This window comes from Gadus morhua, chromosome 17, assembly GCF_902167405.1.
Source record: "Gadus morhua chromosome 17, gadMor3.0, whole genome shotgun sequence".
In the NCBI taxonomy this organism is placed as follows: domain Eukaryota; kingdom Metazoa; phylum Chordata; class Actinopteri; order Gadiformes; family Gadidae; genus Gadus; species Gadus morhua.
Window position 1 is genome coordinate 21,302,212 of NC_044064.1, and position 20,342 is coordinate 21,322,553.

A 20,342-nucleotide genomic window follows, 5' to 3' on the forward strand; every position below is an offset into this window, starting at 1 on the left:
GGGCAACTTGATTGTGGAGAGGCGGAGTACAGCTTTGAAGGTGAGGAGGGAGTGATCTGAGGCGGGGAAAACATCAGCAGTGGGCTTGGAGGGGGTGAGACCGGAGCAGCAGACTAGGTCAAGAGAGTGGCCTTTGATATGGGTGGGGAAATCAATCAGATTATGTAGTCCAAAGCTGTCAAGACAGGATGCAAAGTCTCTGGTGAGAGGCAGGTCGATATTGTCCATGTGAATATTGAAGTCCCCCAGCAGAATTACGTTGGGTGAGAGAGTGGATATATGAGTGAGCAGAGTAGAGAATTCACTGATAAAATCACTGTGTGGCTTGGGGGGGCGGTAAAATGTAGCAATGATGGTAGGTGAGGGGCCAGGAAGCTTAAAAACAAGGCATTCAAAAGAGCTGAATGCAGGCACAGAGACGGGCAGGACTTTCCACTTCTCACGGTGAATTACCGCGAGACCTCCCCCGCGGCCGTTGCCACGGGGACGGCAGATGTAAACAAAACCGGGAGGAGTGGAGTCGTTGAGTGTGGAAAAGTCATTGGGCTGTTGCCAAGTTTCAGTTAAAAAGAAAAAGTCAAGCTTACGGTCAGTGAGGACGTCTTGGATGAGATGACCTTTGCCGGTGAGAGAGCGGATGTTGAGGAGACCGAAGTTGACAGCGGAGGAGTCGAGTTTGACGGTAGCATTAGCCGACCTAGCTAGGCTGGCTAATGCATGATGGTTGACGGTGCGGCCGGAGTTGATGGGAGAGCGACGAGAAGTGGACCAGGTGGAGTTGATTGTACTGGAGTTGTCGCTGGGCTGGACATGTCTGCGGGACACGCGGTGGATGTAGCGCCGACGAGGGGGGCGAGCGAGGTCCGGGTGATGGTGCAGCTCCGGAGGTGGGGGCTCCAATACATCCAAGCGGGTCGCGAGAGGGTCTGTGATGGAGTAGTGGAGTAGTCCTGCCACAGGATGATGGCAGAACAACAGGAATATCCAGACCAGTCCAAAGCAGGTGAGAGAGTTGTTGGGCCGCATGATGAGGTAGGAACCAGGTAAGCTTAGAAAGCCGGTATCGCGACAGCCGGTTAGCAACTAGCTACCGGCGTTAGCCCGTAGTGGTGGATAGGGGTGCCGGAGCTAGCTGTGCGAGATAAAATGTTCACGCGACACTACTACTACTAGTCCTACTACTACTACTACTACTGCTACTAACGTTACTACACTACTACTACTACTACTATTACAACTTACTATTTCCAGCGAGCAGCGGCAACAAACATGCCAGCGTACACTCGACCGGAAGCGTACACTCCAACAAGGGTATGTATTGTGCATAACTGTCTCTTCTATGCTCATTGGTGCCCAGAAAAACATTTTCTGGGTGCACATAGGCAAAGTTCTTCTCAAAATACTGCCTCCTAATATATTCTGTGGAGAGCCGAGAACTACATGAAGCATGCAAATCAGCTTCCTGAAGACTCTGAAAAACTGAATCAATCTCAGCATCTGACATATTAGTATTTCCTCTAAGTGTCTCTTTAATTTTGTCTTTTGTGTACTGATGACAAATGTCATTAAGGCCATTGATCTCTTCAACAATCATTTGAATAGTTGATGACGGAACCAGATACTTTGCCTGGAGTTGCATGTAAAACAGGCACAGATTCTTCATGTACAAAGACCTTATATCAATCTCTTCCAAAACCTGAGACTGATTTTCACTTTGGTCCATTCCAGTTTCAGTTTCATTGGGCTCAATCTGAGAGGATACAGATAGCTCAGAGTATGTGACTTGAGTATTTACAATTTCATGTTTATGTGTTCTTGAAACATGGGATGTAAATGAGGACTTCACTTTAAACGTCTTGTTACAATTGCTAAATGGGCAATGTACTAACTCATGCTTATTCAAATGTACCTTGAGGTGTGCAACAAGATCTCTCAAATCTATGCATGTCTTCTTACAATGCACATCATCACATACAAATGACCTTTGTGTGTCTTCAAACAGTAAAACAGGACTGTTGTGGGAACGATAGACATGAGCTTTTAAAGCAGTGTACTTGGTGAATTTTTGTTTGCAGTCTGCAAAGCAACATGGATAGTAGCTATTTGCCTCATGTCTATGCAGAAGCTGATGATCAACATAGCTTTTAATACCTTTCAGGGAGATACCACATGAACGGCATTTGAACTTTGGCATAACATATGCCATTGTAGCCCACTGTAGGAAAATCTCCAGAATACTCTACCCAGCACAATAGAACATTATAAACTAGAAGACAACTTAAGAACTCTGCACTCGGAGTTCTGAACTCTGGAAGGAATGACCACAGTCTCTTGAGTACTAACTGCACTGAATTCTGTAAGAAAAGATCTCTAAGGCTCCACTGCGCACACACATTAACAGCCTCAACTTAAGGTTGCGAGATGTGACATACTGAAAGTCGTGGTCGACAAACTCTTTGTCCTTCAAGGTTTCTGGAGGGTGGCTCGCTGTAGAAGCGGCACCTGCAGCCAGCGGGAAAAAATACAGCGCAAGACGTTTTAAGTTTGTGAAGGAGGACTAAAACTGCCAAAATAAAATAAATAAATAAACCATTAAATAATTACTTAAATGTGTCATTAATTCATTAAAATACTGATTCATTTTATGTAAAAAACAACAACATACATAATCATTTCATATAAGTAATAATTGAATGGTGTCCTCCATAAGCAACTTGGCACGACAAGAAATGCCTAATTATTATATGGGAAAAAATAGTTTAGCATAAAGGAATACATTTACTTCATACTACTGCTCACACTTGACGCACGTGGCCAAAATGCGCTGATACCTAAGCTAGTTTACGTAGCTAGCTAGGTAGCTAGCCTTATGAAGCCACGTAAATACTCATTTACGGGGGGGAGTGCGCGCAACCTACCGGGGGGAGGGGTGGGGTGCGCGCAATAGTAACACACCGCGGACCTACGGGGGAGGGGGGTGCGCGCAATAGTAACACACCGCGGACCTACCGGGGGGAGGGGTGGGGTGCGCGCAATAGTAACACACCGCGGACCTAGGGGGGGGGAGGGGGGTGCGCGCAATATTACTCGTTACTGAAAAAAATAACGCCGTTAGTAACACCGTTATACTCTAACGCCATTATTACCAACACTCATGTATATTCTATATGCACTGTAAGTTATCTCTTACCTTCTTCGCCTCTTTGGGAAGTATCAAAGACTGAAAACAGTGGAAAAAAACAAGACTGCCGAAGTGCTTCTGAAGCGTGGCTCGCTGTAGAAGCGGCACCTGCAGCCAGCGGGAAAAAATACAGCACAAGACGTTTTAAGTTAGTGAAGGAGGACTAAAGCTGCCAAAATAAAATAAATAAATAAACCATTAAATAATTACTTAAATGTGTCATTAATTCATACCGATTCATTTTATGTAAAAAAACAACACATAATCATTTCATATAAGTAAAAATGTAATGGTGTCCTCCGTAAGCAACTTGGCACAACAAGAAATGCCTAATTATTATGTGGGAAAAAAATCGTTTATCATAAAGGAATACATTTACTTTATAGGCCTACTACTGCTCACACTTGACACACGTGGCCAAAATGCGCTGATACCTAAGCTAGTTTACTGAGCTAGCTAGCTAGCCTTATGAAACCAAGTAAATACTCATTTATATTATTATATGCACGACTATAGTTAAGTTATTTGTTACCTTCTTCGCCTCTTTGAGAAGTATTAAAGAGTGTCGGAAGACGAAAACGCGCGGGTCAAGCTTACTGCAGACAGCATGTGTTCTCCGTGAGGCTCAGTGACTGACTGTGACGTTTATGGTAGCCAGCAATGCGTGTATCGGGGGCGGAGCAGCGGCGCGTTCTTATCAAATAGTTCTGCTTGTTGGTGGGTAAAACCAAACTTGAATTCGGATGATGCTTAAAAAACACTGCACAATAAAAAGTTATGCTTAGGTTAACAAGTAAAGTAAGTAGGAAATTCCAATGTAGATTAAAAATAATTTACATTAATTGTGTTACATTAGTATTTATTTATTCATTTATTTAAATATAACAGCCTACAAATACAATAAAACTACCCAGAAAGCTGCTGGCCCTGATGGTATCAGCCCCAGGTTAGCCTGAGTCAGGTCAGGATACTGGTGCTGTGGAAGACATCCTGCCTGGTCCCTGTGCCCAATAAAGGACGTCCTGCTGCACTGGGGGACTGCAGGCCGGTGGCACTGACCTCTCATATTATGAAGATTATGGAGAGACTGGTCCTGGCACACCTCAGACCACTGGTGTGCCCATCACACGACCCCCTGCAGTTTGCATATCAGCCCCATGTTGGGGTTGATGATGCAATCATCTACCTACTGCAGAAGGCTTACTCCTCCCTGGACCGACCCAACACCTCAGTCCACATCATGTTCTTTGACTTCTGCAGCGCCTTCAACACCATCCAGCTCAGACTGCTGAAGGCCAAACTGGAGGACACGCAGGTGGGTGCTCCCCTCGTGACTTGGGTTGATGACTATCTGACAGGCAGACCACAATTGGTGAGATTACAGAACTGTGTGTCTGACCGTCTGATCAGTAACATCAGGGCCCCCCAGGGAACTGTACTGTCCCCCTTCCTCTTCACCACATACATTGCTGACTTTCAGTACTGCACTGAGTCGTGTCCAGGGGCGGTGCCAGAGGGGGGGCCCGGGGGGGCTAGTGCCCCCCTAAGTCTGAGTCCGGCCCCCCCTGCGGGCCCCCCCGAACGAGGAGTCGGCATCAATAATACGAACATTACGTTCGCATCGCACCCCCCCCCCCGTCGGACATTTCGATCGGCCACCCCTAACGCCTGCCGGCCTCCCCCTGGCCACCCCACTAAAAAAAGTCTAGAACCGCCCCTGGTCGTGTCATCTGCAGAAATTCTCTGATGGTCCCTGCATACAAGTACCTGGGTGTCACACTGGACAATAAACTGGACTGGTCCACCAACACAGAGGCTATCTACAAGAAGGGCCTGAGTCAGCTTTACTTCCTGAGAAGGCTCAGGTCCTTTAATGTGTGCAAGCAGATGTTTTATCAGTCTGTTGTGGCGAGCACCATCTTCTTTGCTGCGGTGTCCTGGGGTGCGGGCATCAAGGCAAAGGACGCCAACAGACTGAACAAACTGGTCAGGAAAGCAGAGTCTGTTGTTGGCTCTAAGCTTATCACCCTGGAGGAGGTGGTGGAGGACAGGATGCTGGCAAAACTGCTGGCAATAATGGACAATCCCTCTCACCCCATCCACAAAACACTGGACAAACTGAAGAGCAGCTTCAGCAACAGACTCATTCAACCCCGCTGCTCTAAGGAACGATACAGGAAATCGTTCCTACCTGCGATAAGACTTTATAACTCATCTACCTGTCACCTTTTGCACTCTGCACCTAACCCTGTATAGTGAAGTATTTATTATGCATATATTATACACATATATATATATATATATATATATATATATATATATATATATATATATATAAAATCTTTTTTCGAGTTATCCCGCTGAAACAATTGCTATTGGCTGTCTCGCCTTGTTTCTTTAAATATGATGGTCAATGTGGCTGTCATCCAGGAAACTGGCCAATGAGCACTGAGCGCGCCTTCATTTGAAAGTACGTCAGTTTGAATGCTGCAGGACTTCAGCGCTACTCTGTCGGTCCCCTCGTATTACGTGGATCATTACCTGGATTATTTTACATCTGCACGCCAAATTCTTATTTGAGTGAGTTTGAGTTGTGAGATTTCAGCGGAGAACAGAACAACGAAACAAAAACGGGAATATGGACACAGAGGAAGTCAGGATCTGTGCGGTGTCCTAACATGAACTTCACGTTATAACTGTTATCCTGGCGATATGAGGTAAGAAAACATTTCCCTGTTATTTTTCTAAGTTAATAACCTAACCTAATGTTTGTGTTCATATCCATAATTTAGACTATAACGTTGTCAGACAGTTAGGTTAGCTAACTGCTGAGTAATGAACTGATGTTACAGCTAACTTAATGTGGTACGTTAACTAGCTTGTTAAGCTTGGAATGATTCATGTCAGCAAAACACAGCGTTAATACTGAGTGTGCTTTTAGCTTGCTTGGTGAATGATAACAGCATTACTGCCTTCTGAAAATATTCATTTAAAAGTAGTAGAAATATTACTAAAATAAAATAGTAGTAATATTCATTTAAAAGTTGTAGCCTAACTTCTGGTCACAACGTGTGTGTATGTGTGTGTGTGTGCGTGCGTGTGTGAGAGGGAGGGAGGACTGGTCTAATGTAATGTAATGCTCTAACAGAACTTAGGGCGTGTTCACACCTGGCGTTTTTTTTGTATGTAGCAGAGCGCTTTTGGGAAAACGCCTCTGGCCGCGTTCACATCTAGCGTTTTTTGTAATAGGGATAAGTTGAGCCGACCGTTTTTTCAACAAAAAGAAAAGCTGGTAGCGTTTTTGGCCCTAAAAGCGCCGAGAGCTTTTTTTCTATTGCCTATCAACGAACCCATTCTAGACCCGACGTTACCCGCCTACTATGTATCCAGGATAGAGCCCATTAGACAAGTTGTAGATCTCGACATGTTCTGTAATTAAAACTATTAATCGCTCCACCGGCACTTTCCCGAGTGATTTGTCTGCCATTGTTTCTTGTTTTGACAGTTGAGAGTTTCCTTCGTGACGAAGTGTCAATGTTCCGCTTGTGATTGGTCAGTTGCCCAAAAGACGCCTGACGTCGGCCGCTTTCTTCCTGAAAGTTGAACTTTTTTCAACACTCCGTATGGCAGAAAAAAACGCTGGGAGAGGCGTTTAAAAAAGCGGCCGTGACTTTTTCCAGAAACGCTCTGCTCCATAGGAATATAATGTAAAACAAGCGCTGGCAGATTAAAAAAAAACGCTAGATGTGAACGCGGCCTAACTCGGCGCTTTTTTCTCCCGCACCGAGCGTAAAAAAAAGTTGAAAAAAAGTTAAACTGTCAGCTGATCAATCACAGTACGCCGCAAATCGCGCATCATCGAAACGAAGCTCCTGGTCGGCATTACTGCTGCCTTCCCCGAGTGACATCTGCACACACAAACGTGCAGGTACATGATTCTCCTCCTCGTCGTCAGTTAGGGCCAATGCAAATGCCAATCGCCTGTTTCTAGCCATGTTGTAACAACGATGTAAGGGTAGCCTGGATACGTAGTAGGCGAGTAACGTCGGGGTCTAGCGTGGGTTCGTTGCTAGGCGATAGAAAAAACGCTCTCGGCGCTTTTAGGAGAAAAAGTGCTGCCAGCTTTTTTTGTTTTTGAAAAAGCGGTCGGCTCAACTTTTCCCTATCACAAAAAACGCCATGGTGTGAACACGCCCTAACTGGAATCTTTTTGTGTTTGTCCTCTGCTCTGCCTATCCCTCCCTTGTTAGCTTTAGATGGTCAGATGTGACTATTTCACATTAACACCTTTTTATAACATCCAAAATGTTAACCTACACCAACACTGTAACTGTTAGAGGTTTTAGACTAATCTCGTCCTTGTTTAATGGATATTTCATTCACTTAACGAAACGAGCAGTCTAAGTTTCAATGAAACAAAATGAATGTTAAGTTCCATGTACGTGTTTATGTAATACATACATTTACTGATATTATTTTAATTCCAGAGACACCTTTATCAAGGCGAGGTGATGATTGCCAGAGAGAAAAGTAAGTAAAAAAATATATAACCTATACTACAAAACATTTTTAAGGAAGCAATAGATGAATATTTAAGAGGTATTCATATAAATCATAATATTTGCCAAATTAAAAAGTCCTGATCAGTCTGAGAGACTGAATGAGATTGAATGCTTATCATAGCTACCATCCAACAATTTCTCATCTGGTGTTCCTTATCCAGCTGAGAATTTAGTAGAACAAAGACATTTGATAAACATGACCTGTCCTGTCCAGTTTTTGCAAACTGGACAGGACAGGTTGGCAGTTCGGTGACCCTGGTAGAGCCTGCCATCAGTGTGTGAATGGGTGAATAATAGTAGTAGTAGTAGTAGTAGTAGCAGTAACTATGCTTTGCGTAGTTACTGCTACTACTACTACTACTACTACTATTATAGAGAAAAATGGGTTCAAAGTTTTTTATCTTGCCAGCCTAATGGTTTATAGGTATATAAGTGGTATTGCACTAATTGTACACATATTTATGAGGTAGGTTTTATGTCCAAAAATCATGATGACACACCAAGCAGTTCATTTTCAGTTATAACTCAATTTCGACCAAAAGTGTAGTTACTGCGGTTTTGCTTTGTAGGGCAGTATTGTAGAGTGCTTTGAGTGGTTGATATAATACTAGAGAAGCACTTTATATGCAAGAACAATCCATTTACCATATTCTTCACTGTGTCCCTGTATAGTTGTGCATCACCTGTGTGATCATAAGAAGGCTGAAGAACCAGTATGACAAGATATCATCAGCTGCTGGGGTGCAAACTCAGACAGGTAGGCAAGCAGAGGCAAATCATACAGAGAATGGATTTGTTTTATGAAACCAAGTTCACATCAGTCATAATAAAAATATTATGTAAGAATGAATGTATGTGTGAGGCTGTTGAGTAATATTTTGCATGCCTATGTCTCCAACGGTAAGCTGACCAATATTGTTTGTTTGTCTGTGTGTTTTCCCCTCATGATCCAGACATTATGGAAATGAAAAGTCTCCTGCCACAAGATCTTCAGAGCCAGTGAGTATTCATGACATGGATAATGTGCATACTATTGGCCATATTACTGCCAGTTTGTCAGCACAAAGGTAGACAATATTGTACTCATCTATGTAGGGCTGCAACGAGTACTCGAGTAATTCGAGTACAAAAAATCCTCGAATCATTTTTTCATATCAGCCATAATGCAACACAGCCGTAACGCGACGCTCACGTCCCCGGTGGAATGCTGAAAGAAGGTCAGGTTATTTTTTTCAATTCACAAAACACTCCTGGATTTTCACATGAAAAAAGCTTGCAGCATCCTCCCAAACAACTGCAGTCAACAGCAGCTTTGTTGCAAACATTAAAAAACAACTTTACAAAAACAAAAAATGCCATACTGCTTGTCTATCGTAATCCAAGTTTTCAGAAGTCCAGACATGCCAAGTTGACCTGAAAAGTCGTCATTTACACCATGTGTTTAGCTTCACAGTAGCTTCTTAGCTTGAAGCTGGGTTGATCTGTGGGTGTGGGTTTGCTTGACCACAGTGCAGCGCGAAGAACCTGAGGATTATTCAGTTTTTTTTACATTTAAAACATAGTCACTATTTACTGCAGTTGTTTGGGAAAATGCTACAACACTGATTTCCAGTGTTTTGTGGACCAAACAACTTCACCTGACCTTTCATCGACACAAGGGTGAGAAGATAATGACTGAATTTTCATTTAAAGTGAACAATAAATGAAATCCTACTTTTTACAGTAAAGACTGTGTTTTCTGTGTGTGTGTGTGTCCCCTCCAGGAGCACCAAAGATCCAGACGATTACTGGCAATTTGGAGGAGGATTCTGAATTTTTCTGCTTTGTCTGCTGTGTTGCACCTCTGTTACAGATTCACTGACCTTTTGTGGTATGTTTTGATTTTACTTAATAATACACTGTATCGTTACGAGTCTTAATTAAATGACTGTAATGCTTGTCCACAAATGTTATCACAACTACCTTATACAGAGCCCCCAAGGGTTAGGAGAATATTGTGGAAACAATATAAAACTTAAGTGAAAAATAAAAGCTAAAAAAACACAAGACCACAACCCCCTCAGTTCAACAGCAGAATTTGTTTGTACGGTACAGTTTGACAACAGTTTGTTGCTTTCTCTATTCATTTCAAAGGTGACATCTTGACCTCATTTTGATAGAAATGCTAACAGAAACATGTTACACACATGAACAAATACCATTTGTAGTTTTTCAGTTCCTCCTGGGGGGGGGGCTCTCAAGAACTGTTTGTGAATAATTGGTTGATATTGTAAATTTACATCTGAATACATTAAATAAAAGGGTTTTAGAATCAATAGTGGTGTGTACTTTATTTGTAATTAATTTGCCACAACATTTTAGCCTGGCTAGCGTCATACCCTCATCTCAAATGTGACGGGGTCTGGAAACCACATGCACATTTCCTCGTATTTGAGGCGTGGTTTACGAATGCCCAGAGCCGTTTATTGGGCGCTACGAATGTCTGTCAAATGCGCCTGTTCCTAGCTCATAGCCAATCGTTTCAATTATACCTGATGACGTATGTAGAGCGACAGAAGTTCTATGCGGAAGAAGGCGATACGCTTCGGCTGCCAATGTTGGATGTAAACAAACTGCTTCGGTGTGTCGCATATTTGACGTCATCGTCTTGCTGCACCCTCCCCGCTCTGTGATTGGTCCCCTATCTCAGGCGAAAATTTGCTCCATGGTCTCCAGGCTGCCTTGCAGCGCGAATTGAATCGCGCGTGCAAGGCAGCATGGGAAAACCCAGGCTAACAACATTTAGCATTGTACCTTTATTGAAGGTGATTGATCATAATTATTTGGGAAAAATCTGTTAAACAATGGTATTTTCCTGCAGAACTTTAAGGATTGTCCTTTTATTGAAGGTGATTGATGATAATTATTTGAGAAAAATCTGTAAAACAACGGTATTTTCCTGCAGAACTTTAAGGATTGGCCCTATATTGAAGGTGATTGATCATAATTATTTGAGCAAAATCTGTAAAACAATGGTATTTTCCTGCAGAACTGTAAAGATTGTCCTTTTATTGAAGGAGATTAATCATAATTATTTGAGAAAAATCTGTAAAACAACGGTGTTTTCCTGTAGAACTTTAAGGATTGTCCCTTTATTGAAGGTGATTGATCATAATTATTTGAGAAAAATCTGTAAAATAACGGTATTTTCCTGCAGAACTTTAACGATTGTCCCTTTATTGAAGGTGATTGATCATAATTATTTGAGAGAAATCTGTAAAACAACGGTGTTTTCCTGCAGAACTTTAAGGATTGGCCCTATATTGAAGGTGATTGATCATAATTATTTGAGCAAATTCTGTAAAACAATGGTATTTTCCTGCAGAACTGTAAAGATTGTCCTTTTATTGAAGGTGATTAATCATAATTATTTGAGAAAAATCTGTAAAACAACGGTGTTTTCCTGTAGAACTTTAAGGATCGTCCCTTTATTGAAGGTGATTGATCATAATTATTTGAGAAAAATCTATAAAACAACGGCATTTCCCTGCAGAACTTTAAGGATTGTCCTTTAATTGAAGGTGAATGATCATAATTATTTGAGAAAAATCTGTAAAACAACGGTATTTTCCTGCAGAACTGTAAGGATTGTCCTTTTATTGAAGGGGATTGATTATAATTATTTGGGAAAAATCTGTAAAATAATGTTATTTTTCTGTAAAAAATTGAATGACATTTTCTGTAAATTTAAAGTCTTTGCACATTATTTGAAATACGGTTTTCTACTTTAATTTTACGGTGTTTGTTTGGCAGCCGTAGCTGCCAGTCATTTACAGTTTTTTTACGTTGTTTTTTTTTACAGTGCAGTATTCAGAGTTCAAAAAATGTATTCACAAATGTGTTCTATTTTTTTGCAAAGTTGAGCCAGGCAGTCCTGTGTAACAGATATGGAAAACTTTTCATTAGTTATCATGAGTTTCGCAAATGATAGAGCAGTTGTTGGTATTTAGAGCCATCTGCTGGTGTGATCGGGTATTGCAGATCTGCATCCGCCTTAAGGTGCGGCCACACCAGACGCGTATCTCGCGTACTTCGCGTATGAAATCGCCATTTTTTCCATAGGGAACCATTGGTTTACGCGCTATACGCGCTATACGCGCTATACGCGCGTATATCGCGTATATCGCGTACATTTCAAGAGTTCAAAAAATTGAACTTTTTACGCGAAGTACGCGAGATACGCGTCTGACGAGACACGCATTGCCCAATCAGCGTTGAGCTTGACCCGACGTCACTGGCAGAGAGTAGTGAGCTTGGACAGAAGCATACGGCCGACATCTTTCTTTATTCTGTGTGGAAATAGTAACATAGTTACGCCATTAAATGCTTTTATGGAAACATTTCTAGCGAGAAATGTGCATTTTACTTTCATAATGTTCACTCGGTGAATGTGAAGGATGTTTGGTTTGATAGTTATGACGAAGAGGGAACGCTCCGTTCACTTGCATGGACAGAGTCTCTGGTTACTAAGCAACCTCAACGTCTTGGCGGACTATTTCTCTGCTGGGAAACACACCAGACACACCATGTGAAGTTATTTAACCCGATTATTGTTATTTATATCCGAGATTATTTAATCTAACCCGATCTAAACTCTATCACCCAAACACGGCGGCGTTGGGGTTTCCTACCTCGGACTCCAGCGCAGCCACGGCCGACAACTTTCTTTATTCTGGGTGGAAATAGTAACATAGTTACGCCATTAAATGCGTTTATGGAAACATTTTTAGCGAGAAATGTGCATTTTACTTTCGTAATGTTCGCTCGGTGAATGTGAAGGATGTTTGGTTTGATAGTTATGACGAAGAGGGAACGCTCCGTTCACTTGCATGGACATGGACTCATCTAGGCGAGTGACGTATGCGCGTATGGCGCGTATTGCGCGTATGTGACCATTTTTGACACAAAATGGTCAAGCAACATTTTACGCGCGTATCTCGCGTAAAAATTACGCGAGATACGCGTCTGGTGTGGCCGCACCATTAGGTGTGTGTGCGGCCGTTGCTAGTCAGAACCAGTTGACGTGACATGTGTTAAGTTCGCATTGTCAATAGCTCCCGAAGGTTTATAAGTTTTAAGATCGAGAATGTATGTTTATTTTATGAACTTCGATATATTAGATGATTGTATATTGGATAAATTATATTTTATTATTGTTTTTATAGTTTGTCACTTGGAAGGGAGTTTATTCAAATTTTTAGTTTGACCACGTTACTGGTTAGCTATGTTTGATGTCCGCTAGCAGCACAAGTGTTTTGTTTTACTCGTGCAGATCCTGCTGTACAAATCATAAATATAGGCCTTCCTTTGAAAGAGACCAATGTGTTTGTCCTGTCTTTCAGGTATGTTGCTCCGAAATGTAAATGTAATGTTATAATTTTATTATTTGTATATATTTGATGTGTACATAGCAGATCTAGTTGTCGTGACATGTGATCCTGCCGTACAAATCACGAATATACCTTTGAAAGAGACCAAATTTGTCCTGTCTTTCAGTCTTTTAGACCCAATCACAACCGTTACACCGGTGCAAATATTCAAATTAGCCATTTAATTGTGTGTGTGTGTGTGTGTGTGTGTGTGTGTGTGTGTGTGTGTGTGTGTGTGTGTGTGTGTGTGTGTGTGTGTGTGTGTGTGTGCGTGCGTGCGCGTGCGTTCGTGCGTGTGTGTGTGTGTGTGTGTGTGTGTGTTGTCATGTAGGTTATAGATATAGACTGATTGTCTTGGCTTGCATCCCTGAAATATTGTAATGTTATGGCCTAGGCTACTGCATATTGAGAATATTTAGATCGGTGTTGCGCAACCATCTGGGGATGAGGGCATCCCGAATATTGACGGGTATTTCGCACACTGCTATCTCAATATATACAGCCTAACATATACAAATATAACACTGTGCTTGACACAAATGAAAGTAACATTCTTCACTTTTAATTGTACCGCAATGCATTTATGTTAAGACTATTGTATATCTTTTTTGTGTTGTAGTTTAAGCACAGTTACAGTCTCCAAGGTGTTTAATTCTTCATCTGTCATCTGCTGTACACATCTGTACTGTAGTGAGGGCAGTGTGGTTATGTTGTGGGGTTCATATTGATGGTCTATGACGTCCATAATGCTTTAGTGTGACGCAGTCACAATGATCTTCTCTCTCAATAAACAGCTAAAGTTTAAAAGGCAATTGAAGTGATGGATGAGTTGTCTTTGTGTCCAGGTCTCCAGTCTACTATGGATGAGGAGAGAGAGGAGGGCGGTCCTACCTCTAAGACCACTCTGTCTTGGGAACATGGCCGCCGGAGCAAAGCTAAGAGGTAAGAAGAGGATCTCTCTGTCTGTGACTGTTGTCCATCTCAGAGCTCAGCAGTGATGCATCATGACTCCATCATTAGTCTGAGTAAAAGCTGTGTGTGTGTGTGTGTGTGTGTATGTGTGTGTGTGTGTGTGTGTGTGTGTGTGTGTGTGTGTGTGTGTGTGTGTGTGTGTGTGTGTGTGTGTGTGTGTTTTGTGTTGAAGCCCAGAGCAGCAACAGAGAGCAGACTCCCCTGGACCCAGCTGTGTCTCCATGAAGAGTGACCAGGGTATGGGTCTACCTAATAACTTTAAAGATGGACGCCCCTCCAGAGAGGAGAGGTAGGAGTTTCAAACAGACTGTAGTGGCTAAAAACTAATACAACTTTTTCGAGAATAAAAAGTGTGTGTGTTGAAGCCCAGAGCAGCAGCAGAAGGCAGACTCCCCTGGACCCAGCAATCGTATGAATGTTAATTAATGTTAAGACGACTTGTAGCAGACTTTTTTTACAGGTTTAATGTTAAAGGTTAGATGGCTTTCAATCGCTAGCTAAATGATAAGAAACAAAAAAGAAGCTGAACAAAACAAACGGTGAAAAGGTGTGTTTTAAAGGTTGTATCAGCGATTCTGGTTGCCCTGACTTCCGTTGCGAGATTCCCTAAACAGAGCCAGCTAGCCCCTCCCTCCCGTGTTTTGAAAATGATCATGGACGCGCATTTTTTTTTTAGCTTCTGATAACACTGTCAAGTCAGTTGGTCTATGCAACAGGAATTTGTAGCTACCACTTCGCGTGCACGAGCGCGAAACACCACAACACCCACCCCTTGTCTGTGACTGGTTGGAACACTGTTTATTTTGATTTTGAGGTGTTGGTAGTACCATTTGTTTCTGTGTGCGATCTCGGAGCCTAGGCTGCCTAGAGAGACGCGGTTCTTTGACAGCCTGCTTATGGGACGGGCAGCTAGCGGATCGTGAGGAAAAAGCAGATGAATGTGATACTTTATGTTTCGATCAGAATCGCAGATACAACCTTTAAGGGCAGTTTTGAAAGATGAAAGCGTGTTGGCATTGCGGATGTCGTTGGGGAGGGCTTTCCAGAGGGCGGGGGCGGCTGCAACAAAGGCTCTGTCTCCCCAGGACCGGAGGTCGGTCCTGACGGGGTGCAGGAGGTTGGCATCGGCAGACCTGAGACAACGGGTAGGGGTATGGCGGTGGAGGAGGTCAGAGAGGGAGGGGGGCGCCAGGTTGTTGAGTGCTTTGAGGTGATGAGTAGTATTTTGAAATCAATCCGGTATTTGACGGGAAGCCAGTGGAGGTCTTGGAGGACAGGGTTGTGGTCTGAGCGGTGGGTGGATGTGAGTGTCCGGGCTGCAGAGGTTTGAACATATTGCAGTTTATTAAGCAAGTGTTTTGATGAGCCGTATAGGATGGAGTTACAGTAAACAGTTACAGAAGGCTGTTTTTGTAATCTGGTTCATATGGGGGAGGGATGAGAGGGTGGGGTCAAGGATGATACCTAAGTTGTGGATGTGAGTGGAGGGGGTGACAATGGAACCATCAATATTAAGTGAGAAGTCCTGGGTGGGGCGGGTGAGGGAGTTTGGGCCAATGATGAGGATTTCTGATTTATTACAATTTAGTTTGAGGAAGTTGTGTTTCATCCACGTTTTGGCCTCAGTGAGGCAGGTGGCGAGGGTGCAATGGGTGGCTGCAGAGGTGGTGTTGGTGGAGAGGTAGATCTGAGTGTCATCAGCGTAACAGGGAAAATGGAGGCCATGTTGGCGGAGGATTTGACCGAGTGGGAGGGTGTAGATCAGGGGTACTCAAGTAGAAATGATGAGGGGCCACAAAAATTTTTTTCAGTGACTCAAGGGGCCGGTCGGTATACGTGTGACTGAGGCCGATATATGCTCAGTTTTAGACGTAACGCGTAAGCACGTAAGATACATAACCCCCCCTTGCGCGGTAAAATATCCCCCTTACTTGCTTAAGTGCGTCGGCCAAAATTCCTGACAATGCGACTGAAACACACCCTACGCAGCTCGCAAAGACTGTGATTGGCCAGCTAACCGCATCCTTTCAGGAGTCTCACATTTCCGGTTTTACAGCATAATAGCGCCATTTTTAAAAGGCCGTGACAGAAGCGAATGAAGAATTTTGAAGAAGGAGAAGAAGAAAACACAAGAACGAATTATGATAATTATAAATATAAACAAGCCAGCGATTTCCACTTCCACGCCCACAGATTCGTTCGTTGCTCCCCCTACTGTTCTGGCGGAGAATCCCCTTGCAACACGCGCAATCCTTAAGGAACCTTAAAGGAACCGTAAATCAAAACTTGTCTAAAACAAGTCCCTTGTGTAAATTACGTGCTTACGTCTCTGCGTCTAAAACGACCCTAAATCGGCCTTGACTGCTGCTGAGATGGACTGTCTGCCTCGAGTTTGGGAGGGCTGGAGCGGTCTGTGGGCTGGAGTGCTATCTGTTTATCGTTGCAACCCCCAGCCTCGTATTGAGATCGCGGCGCGCGGTTTCAAAATAAGAGCGCCCAACACGATTTTTTTTAATTTTTTTTTAATAATTAAAAAAACTTTTCAAAACAGCTCGAGGGCCATTAATAGACACCCCGCGGGCCACAAAAGGCCCGCGGGCCGCTACTTGAGTATGACTGGTGTAGATGATGAACAGTAGGGGACCAGGTACAGAGGACCAAGTAAATGATCAAATGAAACGATATCCACAAATCCTAACCTCCAGATGGTGTTTGTTTTTCAGAAGGAGGCAGCAGAGAGCAGACTCCCCTGGACCCAGCTGTGTCTCCTTGAAGAGTGACTGGTCTATGGATCATCCTGATAACTTTAAAGATGGACGGCCCTCCAGAGAGGAGAGGTAGGAGTTTCAAACAGACTGGAGTGGCTCAAAACGAATACAACTTTTTCAAAAAAAAGAAGCCCAGAGCAGCAGCAGAAGGCAGACTCCCCTGGACCCAGCAATCGTATGAATGAAATTAATGTTAAGACGACTTGTAGCAGACTTTACAGGTTTAATGTTAAAGGTTAGATGGCTTTCAAACGGCACCATTTATTGAACCTAGTTTGAATTTATCTTTGGAGTTGAAGTGGTTTGCTGAAACAAATTACATGTGAAGAATAACACAAGTCTGGGTAGAAATGTAGATACTGACTGCTCTATTTTCTATGTTAGCTAAACACATAGTGAATAAACACTCTATGCACAGAATGAAGGGTACTTAGTGGGTTTTTATGTCAGCATGTATGTGCTTAAATAATAACTTTTTCTTCCCCCCCCCTTAAATTTCCATTTAAAAAAGCTGAGAAAGAATATTAAAATTAAAAGTCATGAGAAAATAGTTTAGTAGCCCTCCAATAAATAATAATAATAATATATTATAATAATAATATATAATATAATAATATATCAAATCTATATAGTGCTTTTCCCAGTGTTCAAAGACGCTTCACAATCGCTTCATAAGCTAAATCATAAGTGTAGGGGCCAAAATGCATATTTGGTCTGTTTGTTTATTGTTTATTTTGAAGGGTTACTCACACTGTTTTGGTTCATGTCACTTCCGTTTGATTGACACATGGGTGTCGTTTATCTATATACCTATATATCTATATAATCTATATACCGGGGCACTCAGGCAGGCGGGGGTAAGAGACAAAGGGGGTTAGTGGCGCTCCTGATTATATTTTCTGTTTACCGTCAAACTACTGTCAAACTACCGTCAAACAACCGTCAGTAACAACCCTCATTAGCGCTGTCATCGTCATCACTTTATCTTTTATTTATTTGTGTTCATTACCCTCTAGAGGTTTTCATTCATCAGTTGTCATTCGGTCTTCTAATAAACTCTCAAACAATATTCATCGACAGACTTGGATTCATTGAAGGACGCGTAACTGCCTGGAGCCCACCTAAGCCTCTTAGCGGCCTTTATAGGAAAACTGTCGCTACAATAAGAAACAAAAAAAAAGCTAAACAAACGCAAACAAAACAAAAGTTGAACGTTAAAAAAGCAAGGTTGAAAGGTGTGTTTTAAGGGCAGTTTGAAAGATGAAAACGTGTTGGCATTGCAGATGTCGCTGGGGAGGGCTTTCCAGAGGGCGGGGCGGCTGCAACAAATGCTTTGTCTCCCCAGGACCGGAGGTCGGTCCTGACGGGGTGCAGGAGGTTGGCATCGGCGGACCTGAGACAACGGGGAGGGGCATGGCGGTGGAGGAGGTCAGAGAGTGAGGGGGGCGCAAGGTTGTTGAGGGCTTTGAAGGTGATGAGTAGTATTTTGAAATCAATGCGGTATTTGATGGGAAGCCAGTGGAGGTCTTGGAGGACAGGGTTGTGGTCTGAGTGGTGGGTGGATGTGAGTATCCGCATATATTGATGAGCCGTATAGGATGGAGTTACAGTAATCAAGGCGGGATGAAATGAATGCGTGGACCAGAGTTTCGGCGGCTGAGAGTGACAGGGAGGGTCGGAGACAAGTGATGTTCCTGAGGTGGAAGAAGGCTGCTTTGGTAATCTGGTTCATATGGGGGAGGGATGAGAGGGTGGGGTGAATGATGATACCTAAGTTGTGGATGTGAGCAGAGGGGGTGACAATGGAACCATCAATATTAAGCGAGAAGTCCTGGGTGGGGCGGGTGAGGGAGTTTGGGCCAATGATGAGGATTTCTGATTTATTGCAATTTAGTTTGAGGAAGTTGTGTTTCATCCACGTTTTGGCCTCAGTGAGGCAGGTGGCGAGGGTGCAATGGGTGGCTGCAGAGGTGGTGTTGGTGGAGAGGTAGATCTGAGTGTAAGCGTAACAGGGAAAATGGAGGCCATGTTGGCGGAGGATTTGACCGAGTGGGAGGATGTAGATGATGAACAGTAGGGGACCAGGTACAGAGGACCAAGTAAATGATCAAATGAAACGATATCCACAAATCCTAACCTCCAGATGGTGTTTGTTTTTCAGAAGGAGGCAGCAGAGAGCAGACTCCCCTGGACCCAGCTGTGTCTCCTTGAAGAGTGACTGGTCTATGGATCATCCTGATAACTTTAAAGATGGACGGCCCTCCAGAGAGGAGAGGTAGGAGTTTCAAACAGACTGGAGTGGCTCAAAACGAAGCCACTCCAGTCTGAGAAAATAGTTTAGTAGCCCTCCAATAAATAATAATAATAATATATTATAATAATAATATATAATATAATAATATATCAAATCTATATAGTGCTTTTCCCAGTGTTCAAAGACGCTTCACAATCGCTTCATAAGCTAAATCATAAGTGTAGGGGCCAAAATGCATATTTGGTCTGTTTGTTTATTGTTTATTTTGAAGGGTTACTCACACTGTTTTGGTTCATGTCACTTCCGTTTGATTGACACATGGGTGTCGTTTATCTATATACCTATATATCTATATAATCTATATACCGGGGCACTCAGGCAGGCGGGGGTAAGAGACAAAGGGGGTTAGTGGCGCTCCTGATTATATTTTCTGTTTACCGTCAAACTACTGTCAAACTACCGTCAAACAACCGTCAGTAACAACCCTCATTAGCGCTGTCATCGTCATCACTTTATCTTTTATTTATTTGTGTTCATTACCCTCTAGAGGTTTTCATTCATCAGTTGTCATTCGGTCTTCTAATAAACTCTCAAACAATATTCATCGACAGACTTGGATTCATTGAAGGACGCGTAACTGCCTGGAGCCCACCTAAGCCTCTTAGCGGCCTTTATAGGAAAACTGTCGCTACAATAAGAAACAAAAAAAAAGCTAAACAAACGCAAACAAAACAAAAGTTGAACGTTAAAAAAGCAAGGTTGAAAGGTGTGTTATAAGGGCAGTTTGAAAGATGAAAACGTGTTGGCATTGCAGATGTCGCTGGGGAGGGCTTTCCAGAGGGCGGGGGCGGCTGCAACAAATGTTCTGTCTCCCCAGGACCGGAGGTCGGTCCTGACGAGGTGCAGGAGGTTGGCATCGGCAGACCTGAGACAACGGGTAGGGGTATGGCGGTGGAGGAGGTCAGAGAGGGAGGAGGGCGCAAGGTTGTTGAGGGCTTTGAAGGTGATGAGTAGTATTTTGAAATCAATGCTGTATTTGATGGGAAGCCAGTGGAGGTCTTGGAGGACAGGGTTGTGGTCTGAGTGGTGGGTGGATGTGAGTATCCGCATATATTGATGAGCCGTATAGGATGGAGTTACAGTAATCAAGGCGGGATGAAATGAATGCGTGGACCAGAGTTTCGGCGGCTGAGAGTG